Genomic DNA, 20,481 nt, shown 5'->3' with positions numbered 1-20,481 from the left:
TGTAGTGGATGGATTTTCATGGAATTTTGTATTCAGGCATGTTAAAAATATGTTTAGCCAAACCACAAAGTTCATTAAAATTGAACAAATAGAAATCCGACCATTATTATTTCTTTTTTTCATACCATTTGTATGGAAAAAAGAAATTCATAGTATTAATGCAGTATTTTTAGAATTAGACAGCCCATGCATGCTTTGCACATATTGTTATGCAAGATTTGTGAATGTGACGTTGCTTGTGAAGAGATATACATATATAGAGAAAAATGAGACTTAAAAAAAAATACTATAGGAATAAATATTATACATTTGTAATTAAACTAAATGGCTAAGTTTAGAGAATGTAAACTTGTGAAGTTTTATTAATTATTCTATAAAGTTATTATATTAGTAATTAATTGATAAGGAGATGACTATATTTACTTTTCATTTCTGTTAGTCACGGAAAATGAAAAAATCATTTAATTTAATGGGAAAAAAACTGAACATGCCCAAAAGTTAACACATAGTATACATTAACTAACTTGTTTACTTTCAGCTTCAACAGTTTCTATTCCACTTTTTACACAGTTATCACAAAATCATTTAACTGACTGTTAGAATTTTATATACTTCTGGTATTTGGATTAATTTGAATTTGGTTTACTTTTGGTGTTCCCATCCCAAAAAATGTCTTTACAGGTTAATGTAGATGCTAAATATCTATTCAGTGTTTTAGCAACCTGGCAGGATCATCAGTAGTTATGTCATTCAGTGTTATCAATGGGCACTGCTGTCCTTGGACTAATGTTATTTATGGAGTCCCCCAGGGTTCAGTGCTGGACCCTGATATTGATGAAAGCATATTAGGTTTAATGTCCAAAGTTTGTAGATGACATGAAGGTCGGCAGGGTAGTTAATACCAGTAATCAGGGTATGCTACTGCAGCAAGATCTAGACAAATTATGCAGATGGGCTGAGAAGTGGCAATTGAAGTTTAATATTGACAAATGTAAGGTACTATATATGGGGAGTATCAATTCCAGATTAATGTACCAGCTGTATGGTACCACACTCAGGGCAGTAGAGAATGAAAAAGACCTTGGGGTATAATTTTGTAGTCAGATATGAAGTTCTCTGAGCAGTGTAGATAGGCTTCCATGACAGCTTGTAGGTTTTGTCATTGATATACAGGAATTTTGCCGCCAGGGTTAGGGAGGTGATTTTCTCTTTGTATTAGACAGTCTTTCTCAAACTTACAATAATATCATTGTGCTTGGTTTTTTTTGTTTTTAAACTAATAGCTGTTTTTAACTCATTTAACTATTTTTTTAACAGATCACTTAAGTTGATGGCATGAGTTGTATTATTGAATGTATTAAGTTAGGAGTAAATGCTGGGAATTTGTAAACTAAATCTTCACATGTTGACAACACTCCCTTCAGTCATTTGTTTCTTGACCTGGAGAGCTCCATGCAGTATTGTTTATCATTGTGTTTATTTTATTTTTGAGGTTATTTTTGAGGTTATTGTGTAAAACTTGAGTTGAAAAGTGAGTATGTCTTTGTGCAAGTGTTTGAAAAATCTGAACTTATTTTGTTATATTTGTGGAAGTTATGTAGTCCTCAAGCAAAGAGAAGATATTACAGAATTTGTAAAAAAATGTGTATTGTGCTTATTTTGGAGTGAAACTCAGTGACCAAGATAAATAACTGGTTCTATGTAAAGTTTATTGAGATTTTGAGGGAACTACGAATAAAAGAGAAAAACAGCATGGATTAGCTTCAGATCTGTTGTTGAGAACTTGTTAGGGAACAACAGTGTTGGCGAACTTCAAGAAGCTGCACTGCAACATGTGTGTCAAGGTACATTTTTTACACTCCCACATTGACTACTTCCCAGAAAATCTCAGAAGTGTTTGTGAAAAAGAGGATAAGAGGTTTCACCAGGATATTAAAGACATGGAGATGAGGCAGGGAGAGAGGATTTCAACATGATGGCTGACTGTTGCTGGATGCTGAAGAGGGAGTGTAAAGTAGAAGGATATGCAAGAAGATCAAAGAAACGAAAATTTGATCCATCGTAGACCACTTTTTAAAATGAGGGGTTAATGTTTAGTAGACTTTTTACCACACTTCCTTTTTTAATAATGTTTCCAACATATATTTAAATATAAAAGTCAGGTGAAGTACCATTTTGTTATAATTTCAGTGCACAAATTCTGCCAAAATTTGTGAAAAATCAAATTTTATATTGTAATTTTTGAAGAAACCTGATGTGATGGAAATAAACGGAAGTCATTTTTGAAATTAGCATTAGAAAATGATTGTATTAGTTTTAATAATATTATTTCATCTAAACTAGAGCAAATACAGTACAATATATAGTATTCATTTATTAATACATAATAAAAGTTATATACTATATATAGAAATAATTTAAAAAATGGAAATAATATTAAAAATCAACAAACATTCTCACAAGACATATGTGGGATTCATACCAGTCAGAAATTAAACTTTGCATGCTAGCTAGTGAATAAAACATTTTTAATACTTATTATTTTGGTATCGAAGTTGAAATTGGTATTAAAATATATTTATATTTTAGTACCAATTTCAATTATATATTTAAATGAAGTTTAAAGTGATACATATATATTTTTTAATGTTTTATACAACAGTTTACAACATTTATTGAGTAATAAAGGATTAGTTAAAATTTAACAGTTTAAAAAATTGCACACGCACAAAAAAGAGCACTTTGTTAAATTTTAACAATTTAACATAGTGCACCATTGTGTCACTGGCATTCTAAAATTAACCCAGCTGTTTATATATACATACAACACAGTAGAGTTCATTTGCAGAAAGGGGAGACAACAAGCAGTAAACAAACAGCATAATTATCAAGTGATTACTTCCCACAGATGTTTGGTTGAATGTTGCTTGAGTAACTACATGTTAACAACGCATGTGCAACACACACACACACACACACACACACACACACACACACACACACACACACACACACACACACACACACACACACTGTTGGAATGGGTGCAGAGAAGAGCAACAAGATTGGATTGGGGACCAAAAGAGTGCTCTTACCAGGAAAAGCTTCAGTTTTGCAAATTGCAGCACCTAGAGTCTAGGCACTTGTGAAATCTCATTGGGGTGTTTAAGGCCCTGGCTTATGGATTGATTAAGCTCAGTGATGATGCAGTATTTCTACCTGCTCAGACCACACGAGGGGCATAAATTCATTTTGAATTTATGCCCCTCGTGTCAGATGTGCCAAAATTTTCCTTCAGGAAGATGGTGGTTGTTTGTTGAAACAGATGCCCATCTGTTTGATGATGAAAGCTTGCTTTCTTTCATCATCTGTTAGTATCATTATTAATTATAATCTCTTTCCTTTTAGTGTTGACATGAGCAGTGAATTCTTTGCATTCTTAGCACAAAAACTTCTGTCTTTGTAGCTTGCCTGGCTCCCTTATTTAGGTTTTTCTGTCTCCTGGTTATATATAATCATCCAGTGTTCTCCCCAGGACCTATTGAATTGGTGAACCACCCGGTGAATTTAACTGCCTGCTCAGCTAATATTTAAGTGATTTTCGCTGTACCTTACAGTACTGATCTCGATCAATATCAATTCGAACATACTGTGATCGAGATCAATGCGACAGGAGCATATAATGTTAAATTATGAAATTCATTTTTGCTCTGGATCGCTTCAGTCACATTTATAAATGACAGAAAATTTTATAATATTGTGAAGTATTAGACTTCCCCACCCGGCTATTTCATAATGCTACCCGACTGGCAGAATTTTCTGGGGAGAACACTGTCATCCCATGCATATTTCTTTTCTGTCACTAGTCTCATCATTTCATCTCACATCCATTTAAGTTTAAACTTGGAATAGTATCTCTTCATTTGTATAAAATGGTTAGTAGCTTCTATGAATACTTTCCTGAATGATTCCCATCTAAAATTTGCAGTGGGAACATTATTGGTTGGTTCCACTTAAGGGAATTTAAAAATTGTCTACAACTACTAGTTACCTTTACAGAAGAAAATTCTTTCCCTTTATCCTTGACAATAGTTTTGGTAGTTTCAATGTCAGTATATTATGATCACTGCCACCTTATGGTTCACTTACCTGGATAGTTTTAATGCTTGAAGAGTTGCAGCTCATAATCAGATCAACAGTATTGCCATCTATTGTTTGCTGTGTGACATGCTAGTGTTGTCCAGTAAATCCAGAAAATTCCTGATATTGTATGTGTTACCAGCTCACTAGTTCTGCTCGGTATCTAGAAAATTAAAATCCTTATAAAGCGTTGTGGCTTATTTTCCCCCTTTTTTTTGTCTCTACATTTGTTTGTACTCATCTCAGTTGTTTGACCTATAAATGGACTCCTATTCGCCTTTTTTGTCTTCCCAATGTCTATTGGGAAGACAAAACGTCACACCAAATTGATTCAACATTGCATTTGCCCTCCACATGAATTAAGTGCACTGCCTTAAAATCCAAGTCTGAATTAAGGGTGCAAGCTCTCCTCTTCATACTTTCTGTTCTTTCTCTGTACACTGTACTCATCATATTCAAATTCTGCTTCCTGTATATCTGAGAGGCACCAAGTCTGGTAACTCTACAATATTTGCAGTTGATGACCTAACCAGTACTCAAAATTCATCTACTTCTCCACATTAAACTTGGCCTATACTCTTAGCATTAGTGTATGTGCAAGTATATATATATGTAACTGATTCTGTCAGTAGTGATGCTAACACAGCCCATGTACATGATGTTTTCAGGAGGACCTCCAGTAGGCCTTGTAATTTTCAACACCTTTCTTTCCAGTTTACTGCATGTCCCAGTAGAAGCAGTGCAAGAATCACTTTCACTTCTAGCTGTGGTCATTGTTAATCTGTTAGTATGTGAATTCCCCCCCACAAGCTAGCAGTTTGCTGATTCACCTAACCCCTCCCTTGACAGAGTCAGCAAATATTCTTGCCTCCCTTCTATTTAAGTGTATCCCATTCCTGTAAAAAGAGTCTCCTCTGAACAAGCACAGGCCATGCCTGAAAAAATTCCAGTACATTAGCCTTACATCTGACCAGGGCTAAATTGATTGATAAGACTCATCATGTGCTCCCTCTTATCGTTGTATCTGTTCTGTTAGGCAAGCTGAGTGCTTGATGGGTTCCTCTCTTTTATTTCTTTGAGGGTATCAACCCATTCCTTAAGCCCATCAGGATGCTGAAATGGCACTTTGTTTCCTCTTTCTCTCTGCAACAAAAGTGCACAAACGTGTCACCCTCCTTTTGTCTGCATTGTGTCATCTACAGATACAGTGAGAAGTACACTATACATGGTGCTAATTTGGTGTTGGTGCTGAATTAGCTTCTATAATTCCTGCTCTCTCTTTCAAAACAGTCCGAACAAGTGCTGCCACCAACCAACATCCATTTACTGTCCAACTTCAAACTCACAGAACCAACTTTTCATCTTCCTTGTTTATTCATTTAACTGCCGTTTTCTGGAACAACCTTCCTTCATATGTATTTCCTGAAAATTACAGTCTACAGAAGTTCCTGTCTAATGTCAACAAATATCTTCTTTCGTCTTCTCAACCTCCTACCCATGCACGATACTAAGTACTATAGTTTATATTACCTCTTGTGTTTGGGGTTTTCATAAAAAAAAAAAAATCAAGATTCGTCAAAATCCTTCAGGAGGCATTGAATGGAGGGTGCTCGGAATCGTGGGAGGTGTTTTACCAAGATCAGTAATACATGAGTTAGAAGAAAAATGGGATGATAGCAGGTCAGCTTTATCCTTGGCTAAAGTGACAGTAGAACCATCTTGTTTTGACAGAGGTGGGAGCAGAGATGGGCAAAATTTGCGGCCAAATAGCTTTGGCAAGTGACCAGAATGCTTGGCTACCATTAGGGCAAGAAGCAAGTTTTCTACTCTTAGCCTGTTCAAAATCTAGTTTTGACTGATTAATAACTGCTTTACAATTGTTGCAAGCTCTGGTGTAGGCAGAAAATGAAACTGAAGAATTGGAAACAAGCCAATTACAATATGCAACATTCTTCTCTTGAACAGCCTTAGCATATTTTTGAAAATCAAGGTTTGGATAAATGACGAGGTTTTAAGGTGTAGTGTGGAATAAAGGATTCCATTCCTACAAGAATAATTTCTCTGACACGTTCTGAGCAAACGTTGACTTCAGAAGTTTTGAAACAGTAATCCGACCAAGAATAAGAAGAAAAGAAATCTTGCAGATTATCCCATTTTGCATTTTTGTAATGCCAAACAACACGTGGTTGGGAATAGCCATGAGATAAAGGTTCCATTGGAAAATAGGTAATCACCAAGTTGTGATCTGAGGCGCCTAAAGGATCACTCATTCGACCGTGTACTTAGAAGGGTTGTTTGTGAGAAAAAGATCAAGCATGTTGGCTGTATGGTTAGGATTGTCTGGTTTTCTGGTAGATATATGAACAATCTGTGTGAGGTCATTAGTAATTGCGAAAGCCTCAACATCTCAACCAGCTGGGTCTGTGTGACTAGAAAATGGAATCCAGCTGAAGTTGTGAACATTAAAATCACCAAGGAAAATTACCTCACTGTTAGGAAAGTCAAGTTGCAAATATAGGAAGTCAAAGAGTTCCAAGTGATTAGTGGAGTTCGTAGAACGGTAGAGACAACAGAGAATTTGACAGAATGAGGTAGAGAGATTTTAAGCCAGAGAAGATCAAAAAGAGGAGATTCGAAATTCCCAAGTCTCTGACAGGGAATATCGGAACGGACATATGCACAAGTACCAACTTTGAGATGAAAGGAATGATATAGCAAATAATTTGGCAACTGAGATGAGCAGTGGTTGAATCAACCAATAACCTTTTCTGTCAAAACAAGTTCATGGGGTTTGGCAGACTGTAAGTGGAAATAGACATCATTGAGATTAGAACTGAGAGCACCTATTTTTGTGAAATGAACTAGGAAGTGTTTGGGAGGTTTAGATCTTTTCGTGGAGAAGTTTGCTCTATTAGTTTGACAATTCACAGTGTATTCAATAGTAAGAAAAAAGTGGGGCGAGGGGTGGGACATGCTGTATGAAGTAATGAAATGTTCAGATATGGTGCACACATGGTAAGAATATATCCAGAATATACTGTACACTAGCTGATCCGGAAGCCTCCTGGAGATTTACCAATTGGTTAGTTCAGTGTACTAACTAGCGGCCTGTGAACACCATTTTAGAGTTGTACCCGCGAAATGTTAGGTAGTTTTGATCTCGCCATGGTGTTCATCATAACCTCAAAAGACATCAATCATACTGCATGATGGAAGAGATGAGGGAGGGTTGACCGAAGTTAGCTCTGGAGAAATAGGTTCCAACACTTCAAGCCACCAATAAGCAAAGTGGTGTTATTGAACCGTTTGATGAGAGTCATCTTCCAACTAGTATTGTCTGGTAACACAGAGGGGCAGCATACCTCTGCGTGGTGTGGGTGCCACAACTCTATCCCTCCTTATATTGGTTCACACCTGGGTGGTCACACACACACACACAATGAATAGAGTTATACCCAGGATTACTAACAGTCCCACTATTGTGAAGGTGCAAGCCGAGGATTTGGCTGTCACAGTCTGGACTTCTCCGAAATTGGGCCCACTTGATTTCGAGTGTCACCTGTATACCAGTTCCATCAGCGTTTTAGACTCCCAGGTAAAACGCCGAAATGCCCTTCTCTCTCAGATATGCCCTTGTCCAGCATATCTGAGAGAATATCTGCGACAGCCTCAAGGACCAGTACGGATATGATGTACAGACAAGATAAGAACTCAGTCTCTTGCATGTGGAGGAGTAGCCATTCTGGTTAATTCTAATGTGCCATCCAAGCCAATCCTGCTATGAACCAATCTAGAAGCTGTGGTTGCTCATATTGCAGTTCCTACCTCAGTTACTCTTGTTTCCCTTTATATTCCACCATCTCTACCTTTTCCTCATTTAGAAGTTGAAAACCTCATTGCACAACTTCCATCTCCAATTTGTCTTTTCGGTGACTTTAATGGACACCATCCATTGTGGTGGTCCGCTACAATGGACAGAACAAACAGATTGATTGAAGAATTTATGAATAATAATGATCTTAATTTACTAAACTCTGGATCTCCTGCTTACAACTCTGGATCTCCACCTATCTACAAGATCTACTTCAGCAGTTGAATTGTCAATTTGCTCTCCATCCATCTTTCCAATCATGACATGGTTGGTGTTATACAGTCCCTTTAATAGTGACCACTTTCCAATTATTTGCTCAGTACAAACAGTGGTAACTGAAAATCCTGATAAACGATCTAATTGGAAGTTTACTAGGATGGCTATTCTGCGTGAATGCTTTTAGATAGAATTTATGTACAATAGAAACCTATTGATAATGTAACTACTTACATCACCAATCAGATTCTGACTGTGGCAAATGCTTTCATTCCAAAATCCAAGACACATCGCACTTACTGAAATCACTGCTGGAATGCAGTGTGTTCTAATGCCAAACAAAAGAAAAACCGTGCATGGAATAATTTCCGGAAGTGTCCTACTACTATTAACTTAATTGCTTATTAAAGGCTTAAAGCAAAAGCAAGGCAAATTAGAAGGAAAGCAAAATGCAATTTGTTAATTGCTTTTCCATCAACCATCACAAAAGACACGGACACACGGATCATCTGGAGAAGGATACAGGTGCTAAATGGCAAATTTGTTTGGCTGCCATCTCTGATGGGAAAGACATGTCTACTCCATGTCTACTCCTAAAGAAGTTACCAATGTGTTAGCAGAATCTTTTGCCACCATCTCTGCTTCTGCCTCCTATGCATCCTCCTTCTAGAGAATTAAAGATAATGCAGAACCGTATAAAATTAACTTCTTAATGCGCCGCTCCTTTCCGTATAACTAACCCTTTACATTAATAGAATCGAAAGAATCATTAATTAGATCTTTCAGCAGTGCTGCAGTCCCAGATAGTGTTCAGTACATTGTGCTGAAGCATTTACATGAAGAGGACTTGTGTACAATCAGATCTTCTCTGAAAATACTTATCCTTCTTCCTGGCACCATTCGTTCATTATCGTCATACCAAAACTAGACAAAGATCCTTCCCTGGTTCAAAATTATAGGCCAATATCTCTAACAAGCTGCATAGGAAAAATCTTTGAAAGGATGGTTCATACAAGACTCGCTTACATCCCAGAGTCACAGAGTCTTCTTCCAGACCATCAGTATGGCCTTTGGAAGAACAGATTAATGCTAGACCTGCTTATCAAGGCTGAATCTCATATTTGCAATGGCTTCATCATGAAACAGCATCTAGTCATGGTCAATTTAGATCTTGAAAAGGCATTCGACACTACTTGGCGTCATGGTATTGTAATGGATCTTTACCATCTAGGTCTAAGAGGACAGTTGCCTGAAATAATTCAAAATTTCTTGTGGCATTGGTATTTTCAAGTCCAATATAAAAATTTACTCTCTACATCTCACATTTAAGAGGAACTTGTACCACAGGGTTCGATACTTAGTCCAACACTATTTGCAATTTGAGTTAGTAGTATGACAAGGGATATCCCAGAAACCGTTGAAACTTACATGTATGCAGACGACATTACCATTTCCTGTCAGTCTAAAAGTATGAACACCATCGAATGGCAGCTCCAACTAGCCGTAACCAAAATAGAATCCTGGACTTCATGGAGTGATTATTGACTGTCAGAAAATAAATTCACTGCCACTCACTTCTGCAAGCTACAGGCTCTTCATCCTGATCCTGAACCAGAAGTAAACAGAACTCCAATCCCACTTGTTAGTACCGTTAGATTTTTTGGAATGATATTGGACAGCAAGCTAGATTTCCAAGCTCACATCATTTATTTAAGAACTACTTGTCTAAAGCATTTGAATATACTTCGATCAGTCTCATCCACGTCATGGGGAGCTGATCGGTATACCTTGCTACACCTGTATAAGTCCCTAATCCATTTGCGCCTAGGTTACAGTTCTCCAGTATATGACTCTGCTAGGGTGAGCACATTAGATCGGCTGAACGCCATACAGTACGGTGCTCTGAGGACAGCTGTAGGAGCTTTTAGGATTTCTTCGGTCCAAAGCTTTTACCTTGGTGCACATGATCCTCCATTACATCTCTGCAGAAAAATATTGCTGTCTCAATATGTTGCTAAGATCCAAAGTGTCCCATCCTAGTTGGGAGTTCCAATATAATACCCAGTGGAATTCCTTTTATGAGAGTAAGCCACATGAAAACTGACCTGCATCGCTCAGACATAAAGAACTTCTTCATACTTGGAACATTGACCTAAGGTGACATTTCTGAGGACACCACTCTTCCTGTACCACCTTGGTTACGTTTTCATGCCTCTCATGATGACTACTTTCTCTGATGGGTGAAGGATGTTTTAGCTTCTTCCAATATCAGACAGTTAATTGCAGCCCATTCCAATCTCAAATGCAATTCCTGTGCAATATACACTGATGGATCAAAAACTGACAACACTGTAGCTGCCAGAGTATTTTTTTAATGGTATATACGCATTCAAGGCATCGGTGATCAAGCCTACAGACTAGTAAGGCTCCTGGAGTTGATGGAATATACCCTATAATCTTGAGAGAGGCGGCAAGCGAGTGCATTGAACCACTGAGGCTGGTTATGCGAGCATCACTAGACTCTGGGGAGATTCCCTTGGATTGGAAAAGTGCAAATGTATCTCCCATACATAAGGGTGGCTCTAAAAGTGAAGTGGGAAATTATCGACCTGTCAGTCTGACTTCAGTAGTAGGGAAAATCATGGAGGCATTGATCAAGGGTGGAATTCAGGATCATTTGGATCGAATTGAAATTCTCAAGGATACTCAGCATGGTTTTGTAAAGGGAAAATCATGTTTAACAAATCTGGTTCGCTATTTCGAAAGGGTCACTCACGAGCTGGATTTAGGGAATAATTTCGACATTGTTTATTTAGATTTCAGCAAAGCTTTTGACTCAGTCCCACATGAGCGGTTGCTTTATAAGCTGGAACAGGTTGGAATCACTGGAAAAATCCTTAGATGGATAGAAGGATGGCTTCAGGGCAGGAGGCAGAGGGTTGTGATAAATGGCTATTCCTCAGATTGGGTTGATGTAAGAAGTGGGGTTCCCCAAGGATCAGTATTAGGACCACTGTTGTTTTTAATTTTCATAAACGACATTGATGAAGGGATAGAGGGCGTGATGTCTAAATTTGCAGATGATGTTAAAATTGGTAGAGTAGTTAATGATCACTGTCAAGCTGAGCTTCTTCAGCGAGACCTAGATAGGCTTCAAGAATGGTCAGAAAAATGGCAGCTGTGCTTTAATCTAACAAAGTGTAAGGTATTACACCTGGGAAACAGTAATCCCAAAATAACTTATTCACTTGGTGGAGTTCAACTAAACCCAGTACTGGAGGAAAGGGACTTGGGTGTTACGATACGGTCAGACATGAAATTCTCTGAGCATTGTAAACAGGTTGCAAGGAAGGCCCATGGTGTCCTATCGATGATCTATCGAACTTTTGCAAGTAGAGATAGGGACGTGATAATCCCATTATATAAGGCCTATGTTAGACCACACTTGGAATACTGTGTTCAAGTATGGAGACCGCACCTAAAGAAAGACATCGAGCTTCTTGAAAGGGTGCAAAGAAGGGTAACTCGCCTGGTGAGATCGGCAAAAGGGCGTCTGTATGAAGAAAGACTTCGAATATGTGGGTTGCAGAGTTTGGAAACTAGACACCTTAGAGGAGATTTGATTGAGGTGTTTAAGGCTCTGAGAGGCATCAGTAAAATGAATGAGGACAAAATTTTCAAGATTATAAATGATGCTAGAACTAGGGGACATAAATTCAAGTTACGCGGGGAAATGTTTAGATTGGACTGCAGGAAGTTTTATTTTAGCCAGCGAGTTATAAATTAATGGAATAAGTTGCCTTCATGGGTGGTAGAGGCCGACAGTTTGGGGAAATTCAAAGGTCATCTGGATAGTACTTTCGGGTAAGGGAAGCGCATAGGATGATAGGATTAATTTCCTTTTTATTTAATTTTTAATTTCATTTTATTATTTTTATTTATTTATTAATTATTATTATTTATTTAATTTTTGTTTTTATCATTGTTTTGTTCGGATTTTTTTTTTTTTTTTTTTTTTTTGGCTGGTGCAGCATAAGCCATAGGCTTTCTTGCACCATACGGCCGTTACTAATACTAATACTAATAGCAGTATTACCATTACAGCCTCATTACCAGCCATGTGCAGTATTTTCACTGCTAAGCTGTATGCCTTAAAACTTGAACAGATTGTTGAATGCTCCATTTCACCATCCCTAATCTATACTTGACTCTCTCAGTGCAGTCTTTGCCATAAGGGAGAATTTTTCTGCCTGTCACTCTACGCTAAAAACTATTCATCAGTTACTCTCTTGCAGAGAGTCAAATCAATTAGTAACATTTTGTTTGTTGCTGGAACATTCTGGAAGTCTGCTAATATTGTCGCTAAACGACCTCTTACCACTTTTTCACAGTGCCTTCAGGTTCCATATATGGATTATAAGCCTGTAATTCGCAAGGCATATTATGAAAACTGATCACAAATCTGGCAAAGTATTACCAACAAACTTTACCAGATCAAACAAGAACCAGAGTTGTAGCTGTCTGGATTCAGATGAAACAGACGAGAAGGGGTATTGGCACGACTGAGAATTGGGCATACTTCTATTACACACCTGTTTTTATTATTGGGAGATCTACCCCAGTGCACATCCTGTTACACCCAACTTACAGTTTGCCACTTTCTTGTAGACTGTCCTCTTTACTTATCAATCCATTCTAACACCTTTCGGTCCTTCAGCAAATTAAATGAATCCCAGATTTTATTCCATTTTCTTGGTTAAATTGGTTAAATATAATTAAATTGTTAAAAGGTATGTGGATATAAGAAATAAAGTATGAACTGACACAATTTGGCCTTAGTAGCCCTTGTGTTAGTAAACTTAATAACATCAACAACCACATATAGTAATGCACCATTTGACACCACTGAACTAATTAATTATGAGTTATTGTGGTGAGTATTGCTTCAATAGGATGTTGTGCTTTTGTGCAATTGATGTTTAATTGTGTTTTGCAATTTTTGCAGCCAAGGAAGATGGCAGATGTTAAGGAACAATGAATTTGCATCAAATTTTGTCATAAATTTGTGAAAACAGCTTCGGAGACTGAGGAATCCGAAATCCTAAAAACAAGAATTTGGTGATGATGCTATGGGTAGAATTCAAAATTTTCAGTGGCATTTGCATTTCCAAAGTGGTCAAACATTGGTTGAGGATTTTGAGTACTCAGGTCATCCATCACTCAAGTGGGACTGATGAAAATGTTGTTAAAAGTGTATGAAGTCATCCCTGGTGACAGATGGCATAATGATATTTGTAATGTCTAGGCCTATTATATAGTGCATGCTTGGATTTTAACTGAAAATTTAAGCACAAAGCAGATTTCTGCAAAATTTATTCTCTGTTTGCTGAGTAATGAAAATAAACAGAACCATGTTTCTGTGTGCAGTGACGTGAAAGCACAGGCTGCAAAGGATAAAAACATTTTTTCTGAGGACATAACAGGATGAAATCTGGGTTATGGTTAGAACCCAGAAACAAAGCAGTCTTTCAATGGAAAGATCCATTACATCCATGTCCAAAAAAAGGCAAAGCAGGTCAGATCAAATCTCAAGAGTATGCTGATTGTTTTCTTCAACAGCAAGGGAATTTTTCATCAACAGTTTCTTTGCTAGGCCAAACTGTAAATCACCAGTTCTGCATTGGGATCCTAAATCATTTGAGGGATGATGCCATCAGAAAATGCCCAGACAAATGGCACACCCAGGATTGGCTTCTGTATTACGACAATTCACCAGTCAATATGGCTTTGTTGGTTCAGCAGTTTTTTAGTCAAGAACAAAATGGCAGTGGTCCTACATACACTCTCTCTCTCTCTCTCTCTCTCTCTCTCTCTCTCTCTCTCTCTCTCCCCCCCCTCTCTCTCTCTCTCTCTCTCTCTCCCCCCCCCCCCCTCCACAGATGCTTCAAGCAGTGGGTGAAAGTGGGATTGATGTATAAACTCTGGTGGGGTACTATTTACCAACCATACATAATGGTGGTTGTCAGGATGGAGTTTACTACTAATCACTTATGGCAACATGTAACTAACATAATATAACCTGAACTAATTTAATTTCTCCAGTCTGTAAACTTTTGGCTCACACTTCTGACTTTACAGTAAGTTTCCTGTTCAGTGATGGTGATTGCAAATGATTGATTTAAACAACAAAAAAAAAAAAAAAATTAAAATAAATAATGAATTGTATTTTAGTTGTGTAATGAAAATGCATGTCAGTGTTTTTTTTTTCTTACATTTCTGCTCTTGAACAATATGTATTTTAATTATAATAAAAATATTTGAAGTAAAATCTATTTCTTATGAAAGACTCATGTAGAACTGTTTAATTCATATTTTTTGTATATTATTCAGATTACTACAGCCTTGTAAATAAGGTAAGATTTCGTTTTATTTCTTTTTTGTTAATTTATTTATAAAATTATAAATTATTAATTTATAAAATGGTGCATTGATACATACAAAGAAGGCATTTTCCATTTGTTTTGATATTGAGTTTATCATATTCATATATGCAGATTTTGATTATCGTCTCATAATTTACTTTAGAAATTTTTTTTTATTTGTATAATTTTTAATTTTTTTTTCTCTCTCCTTAGAAAATTATTTGAAGTAAAATATATTTCTTATGAAAGACTCATGGAGAACTGTTTAATACGTATGTTTTGTATATTATTCGGATTACTGCAGCCTTGTAATTAAGGTAAGATTTCCTTTTATATCTTTTTTGTTTATTATAAAATTGTGCATTTATACGTACAAAGAAGGCATTTTCATTCATTTTGATACTGAGAAAATAATTATATATATAAGAAAAACAGGTGTTTAGAAAATAAAGCACAAATGAGTATATCAGAAAGCATGATGCCATAATTTTCTCATGTGGTTGGGGGGTGGTGATAACAATATATGCAATAACTGTGAGGAGTGTGCTGTGCACATATTCATTGCATGTGCAACAGAAATATGGTTGAAACCTTGAGGTGCTTCACACCTCACCTCGAAGGTTTCAACCATATTTCTGTTGCACGTGCAATGAATATTTCTGTTACGGAATTACAGGCTAGTAATAATATTAGTAATTATTTACCTATGCAGGTAATTATTATTTGTATATAATTCTTATTACTACAGCTTTGTAAATAAGGTAAGATTTAATTTTACTTTTTTGCTTATTATAAATGTAGTGCACTGATGCATATAAACAAGACATTTTCCATTTATTTTGGAAATAACTTTTAGGAAATAATTATAAGAAAAAATAATGTAAGAGCGAGATGTGTCTAGAAAACAGTTTATAAATAGTTATATCAGGAAACCAAATGCACATAGTAGTAGAAAGGAAAATTTTATGCTTTCTATTATGTGCGGTAATCCAAATATTAATATGATTATTAATGTGTGTAGTAATCTGAATATTAATTTTGTCATACACTGACCGAACTGCATTTAAAAATCTCTTTATTATGACTATATAAGTTCTATAAATAAAATCAAATGAAAATACTGTACAGTTAAAATTTAAACTGAGGGGATTGTATAAATGAAATATATGAAATAAAAAACAACTATAAAAACTGTACAGTTAAAAAGTAAAGCTTCAGATGTATAATAAGAATATAAAAACACAGAATAAAATATATTATGGCTATCAACACTCAGATGTTGCCTTTCTCACCCAGTTAACTTGTATTTGGCAATCTACTTAACTGTACCTTCATACTACCTGTTGTTGACTGTACCTTCATACTACATGTGATCTTATGTATCTGTATGATTGTCATTGTAATCATTATCATATTCCAGTGATGTCTCTATTGTCCTTTGCCTTTTTTCTCTTTCAGCTTTCCCCCAGGTTTTATCACAACTAAGTATTATTGATTTAAAGATCAGGTGGATGCATGTGCCCCTATCTCTCCTTATCAAATATTTCTTGCATTGCATATGCATGACTGCTAATCAAATTGGTATTTCTGGTAATTTTCATATCTGATGGTGGTTTCTAGGGGGGGGGGAGTTTATACAATGTACTTTTTGCCAGACATGCCCACTGCCGAACTGAAATCTGCACTGTGTTTAGCATATGTGGTTTTTCACTTGGTTCTTAAACAGTCTATTTTCCTCTCTTATATAGCTTGTATTATTTTTTCAATCATTAATTTTATAAATTATTCCTGAACATTTCTGGATTAGGAGATTTAATTAGGAGAAATAATCCTAATTAAATCTCCTACTTGATCATGCAATCATCAGTTGGAAGATGATAACAAAATTTTGCACTGGTTAAAGGTAAAGGTATGGGTTTTAACTTCAGAAGAGGGATTTTGACAGTTTAAGACACTGTATGGCACCTCTGAATTGGGCAGATTGCCAAGGGATGGCGAATTCATTTGAATTACGGAATATTTTTAAAGCAAAAATCACAGAAGCCATGAACTCGTGTAAAAAAGTAAACTGCAATCATTATCAATCCACTGCAGGATGGACACCTCAACAATTCATGTTGAGGGAAATGGACCATAATCTGCCACACTTGGTCCAGTGTGGGTTGGCAGATCGCCCGTATTTAGTAGTCAGGGGTTTGAAACATGGTCTACTCAAAGAGCTTTTCTACTGCACTCCTGCTCCTGACCACTCGGCTACATACCTTTAAGAAATTATTGCAGGAGGAGAATTCTGAAATGGATGCCTGTAGAGCTGGCTAGTGAAATAGAGCAGAAAAAGATAGCATGGGACAGTTACAGAGCAACAAAAAGAACCTAATCCTATGACAGGTACAAGTTGTTCTGTACTAGTACCACAAATATTGTCAGGGAAGCCAACGCTGCATATGAGAAAGCATTGACTAAGAGTGCAAAAAATGGGGACAGGAATTTTTCATATATGTAAATACATCAAAGATGGAAGTTAATCAGAGTGGGCACTTGTTCACTGGATGTGGGAAAATCTTAGATAACCCAGCTGATGTTGCGGTGAATTGAATAGGTATTTTGCATCTGTCTTTACTGACAAAAGATCCAACTCTCTGAGAAGAGGTTGTGCGAGTGAAGCAGAGTCATATGAAATTAGTGATGTCATAATTACAAATGATTGTTTATTTATTATTAGAAAAACTTTTGAGCATAAAGGCAAGTAAGGCTCCCAGAGTTGATGGCATATGCCCTTTAGTTTTGAGGCAGAGTGTGAGGGAGTATATAGTACCATTGAGGTTAATTATGAGATTATCTATCTTTGGACTGAGGAGAGGTTCCTTTCAATTGGAGAAGTGCCAGTGTATTGCCAATACATAAAAGCAATTCTAAGAGTGAAGTTGGTAATTGTGGACTGGCTAGTCTGACTTCAGTGGTAGGAAAAATCTTAAAGGCAAGGATTATGAGTGCAATCTTATTTCTAGGGGGGGGAGTTTACACAATGTACTCTTTGCCAGACATGCCCACTGCCGAACTGAAATCTGCATTGTATGTCTGAAGGACATACAACATGGCTTTGTTAAGGGAAAATCATGCTTAACTAACTTACTAGGCTATTTTGACACAGTTTCTCATGAACTGGATTTAGGGACTGCCCTGAAGTAGAGACCCATCAGAATCCTGTGGCAAGTCACAGACCACCACAATAAGCAAATAATACCAGATTATTTCAACAAAGGTGCCTCCGTAGCCAGGTGGGCAGGAGCAGCAGTGCGTAGCACATGCTTCTTGATTAGACCGAGGTTTGAGCCCGTGACCACCAAATATGGAGGATGCGGAAAGGTCAGGGAATGACACCGCATATCCTCGGAGCAATATTGCCTTAGTTGCTAATGCTCCTAAAAACCAAATAACAAACATCTCAACAAAAATGAAGTAACACTAGATGCCATCAGCACAGCAATTTACTGTGCCCTGGTAGCAGCCACAGAGATGAACAGAAGGAAGACCACCATAACATAAAACAGCAGCCTGGAAAATGAGGTACTGGGAATTTCAAGGATTGCTGGGAGCCGTCAAGGAACAAGTAAATACATGGGTTGTGTTAGGGTAACTAAGAGTAAGAACAGGTGCATGTATACTTGCATGTACACCAATGCTAGAAGTATAGTAAATAAATTTGATGAATTTGAAGTGCTGATCAAGGCATCAAAGGCAGATATTGTTGGGATATCAGAGACATGGTGTCACACAAATATAGGCAGTGCAGAATTGAAATATGGGGAGTACAATGTGTACAAAAAGGATAGAAGGGGAGGAGGGTGTGATGCTGTTAGTTAAGAACCACATAAAATCTAAGGAAGTGCATACATGGGTGGACAGTGCAGTGTTGAGTCACTTTGGCTTGATATAAGAACTGGGAAAATGAAGTTGAGTTGGAGTGCATTATAGGCCTAATGACTCTGATGAGTAAAATGAACAACTGTACAGAGAAATAGAATGAGCCAGTAAATCAGATCGTCTTATAATGGGGGATTTTAACTTCCCAGATATTAGCATTAGTAGAGGCATCTTGGTGATTCCCTTCTACTTCTGGCTCTCTCTCTCTTAGGGTAATTCAGATTTTTTTTTTTTTTTTTTTTGGCTGGTGCAGCAAAAGCCTCAGGCTTCCTTGCACCATATGGCTAATAATAATAATATAATGCAAGGAAGCAAGTTTATACAGCATCAGCCAAAAAAAAAAAAAAAAAAACCCTTCCCATTTCACTCATCCATTTGTTCCAATTGTGAGAGAGCCAGAAGTAGAAGGGAATCACCAAGATGCTGCTGCTAATGTCCGGGAAGTTAAAATCCCCAATTATATAAGACAATCTGAGTTCTGCCTTGAATTTATTTAAGCTATCAACATCCACAAAGACAGATGGAAGTTTGTTCCAGCAATCAACTGCCCGCTGGCTAAAGGAAAATTTCCACACATCTATTGGACAACTGTCTTTCCTCAATTTCAGTTTATGCCCTTTCAGGTTTGTAATCTGAGCAAGAGGAAGAATCCCATCAGCATTGAGTCTGCTCAGTTCATTCAGTGCTTTATATGCCTCAATCAGATCGCCTCACAGGTGCCTAGTCTCCAGGTGGGGCAGTTTGCAGAACTTAAGCTTTTCTTGGTAAGAGCACCCCTTTGTTCACCTCACCATTCTTCTTGCACATCTCCGTACTCATTCTAGCAACTCTACATCCTTCCTAAAATGAGACCTCCAGACCTGTACACAGTACTCAAGGTGTGGCCTGACCATTGCCTTATACAAGGGGATAGTCACCCCCTTACCCCCATAGCCAGGTGGGAAGGAGCAGCAGTGCGTAGCACACACTTCTTGATTAGACCGGGGTTCGAGCCCGTCACCACCAAATACGGAGGATGCGGAAAAGTCAGGGAATGACCACCGCACATCCCGGAGCAATATGGCCTTAGTTGCTAATGCTCCTAAAAACCAAATAACAAACAAACAAACAAACAAACCTCCTTGTCCCTGCTAGCAAATTCCTGTATATCATTGGCAAGACACCATGACCTGCTCTGGCAGCCTATCTGTACTGCTCAGCAAACTTCATATCTCACTGCACAATTACCCCCAGGTCTTTTTCATTCTTCACTTCCCTTGTGTAGCCACACAGTTGGTACGTTTTTCTTGGAGCGAGAGTGCATAGCACGCGTTCCTTGAGTGGACCGGGGTTCAAGCCCGTGACTACTAAATACGATAAATATTTGTATTGACGATTTATTGTAAACTCTACTGACTTAGTTGTCATGCCGGAGTATAAACAGAAATTTATATGCAGTACTTTGCATTTGTCAAAGTTAAACTTCAGTTACCACTTCTCAGCCCATTTGCCTAACTTATCTAGATCCTGTTGCCGTAACATACTGTATTTACTGTGTTTAACAACCATGCCAACCTTTTGTATCATTTGCAAAATTGGACATTAAGTTTGATATACCTTCATTGATGAATACACAAAACAACAATGGATCCAGCACCATAAGTAAAGAAGTCTTTGCTGTTTTTCTTTGCATTCATTGCCAAAGATTTCTCATAATCTGCCTTTGCTTGCCTAACCTCCTTTGTGACTTGATTACAGACTAGCTTATACACTGAGTGATCAATGAATTATGACCATCTACCTAATACTTCGTAGGTCCTCCTTTTGCCCTCAGTACAGCAGCTATCCAACACGGCATTGATTCTACAAGATGTCAGAAGCATTCGGGAGATATGGCCAACCAAGTTGTGTGTAATGTGGTCAGCAATG

At 37.3% G+C, this 20,481-nt stretch overlaps 1 protein-coding gene across 3 annotated transcripts in view; it reads left to right on the top strand.

Annotated features, from left to right (window-relative positions):
* bchs (WD repeat and FYVE domain containing 3 bchs) overlaps positions 1 to 20,481 on the top strand; it is a 1,877,108-nt gene that overhangs the window by 26,371 nt on the left and 1,830,256 nt on the right. For all 3 annotated transcript variants that reach the window (XM_090389621.1, XM_090389619.1, XM_090389620.1), the window contains exon 2: positions 14,863 to 14,966. The gene's annotated coding sequence lies outside the window, so the exon portion shown is untranslated. The remainder of the gene's footprint in view (positions 1 to 14,862; positions 14,967 to 20,481) is intronic.

This window comes from Mastigoproctus giganteus, chromosome 2, assembly GCF_048544385.1.
Source record: "Mastigoproctus giganteus isolate SK-2022 chromosome 2, ASM4854438v1, whole genome shotgun sequence".
Taxonomy (NCBI): Eukaryota; Metazoa; Arthropoda; class Arachnida; order Uropygi; family Thelyphonidae; genus Mastigoproctus; species Mastigoproctus giganteus.
This window is presented reverse-complemented; position numbering and strand designations above follow the sequence as displayed.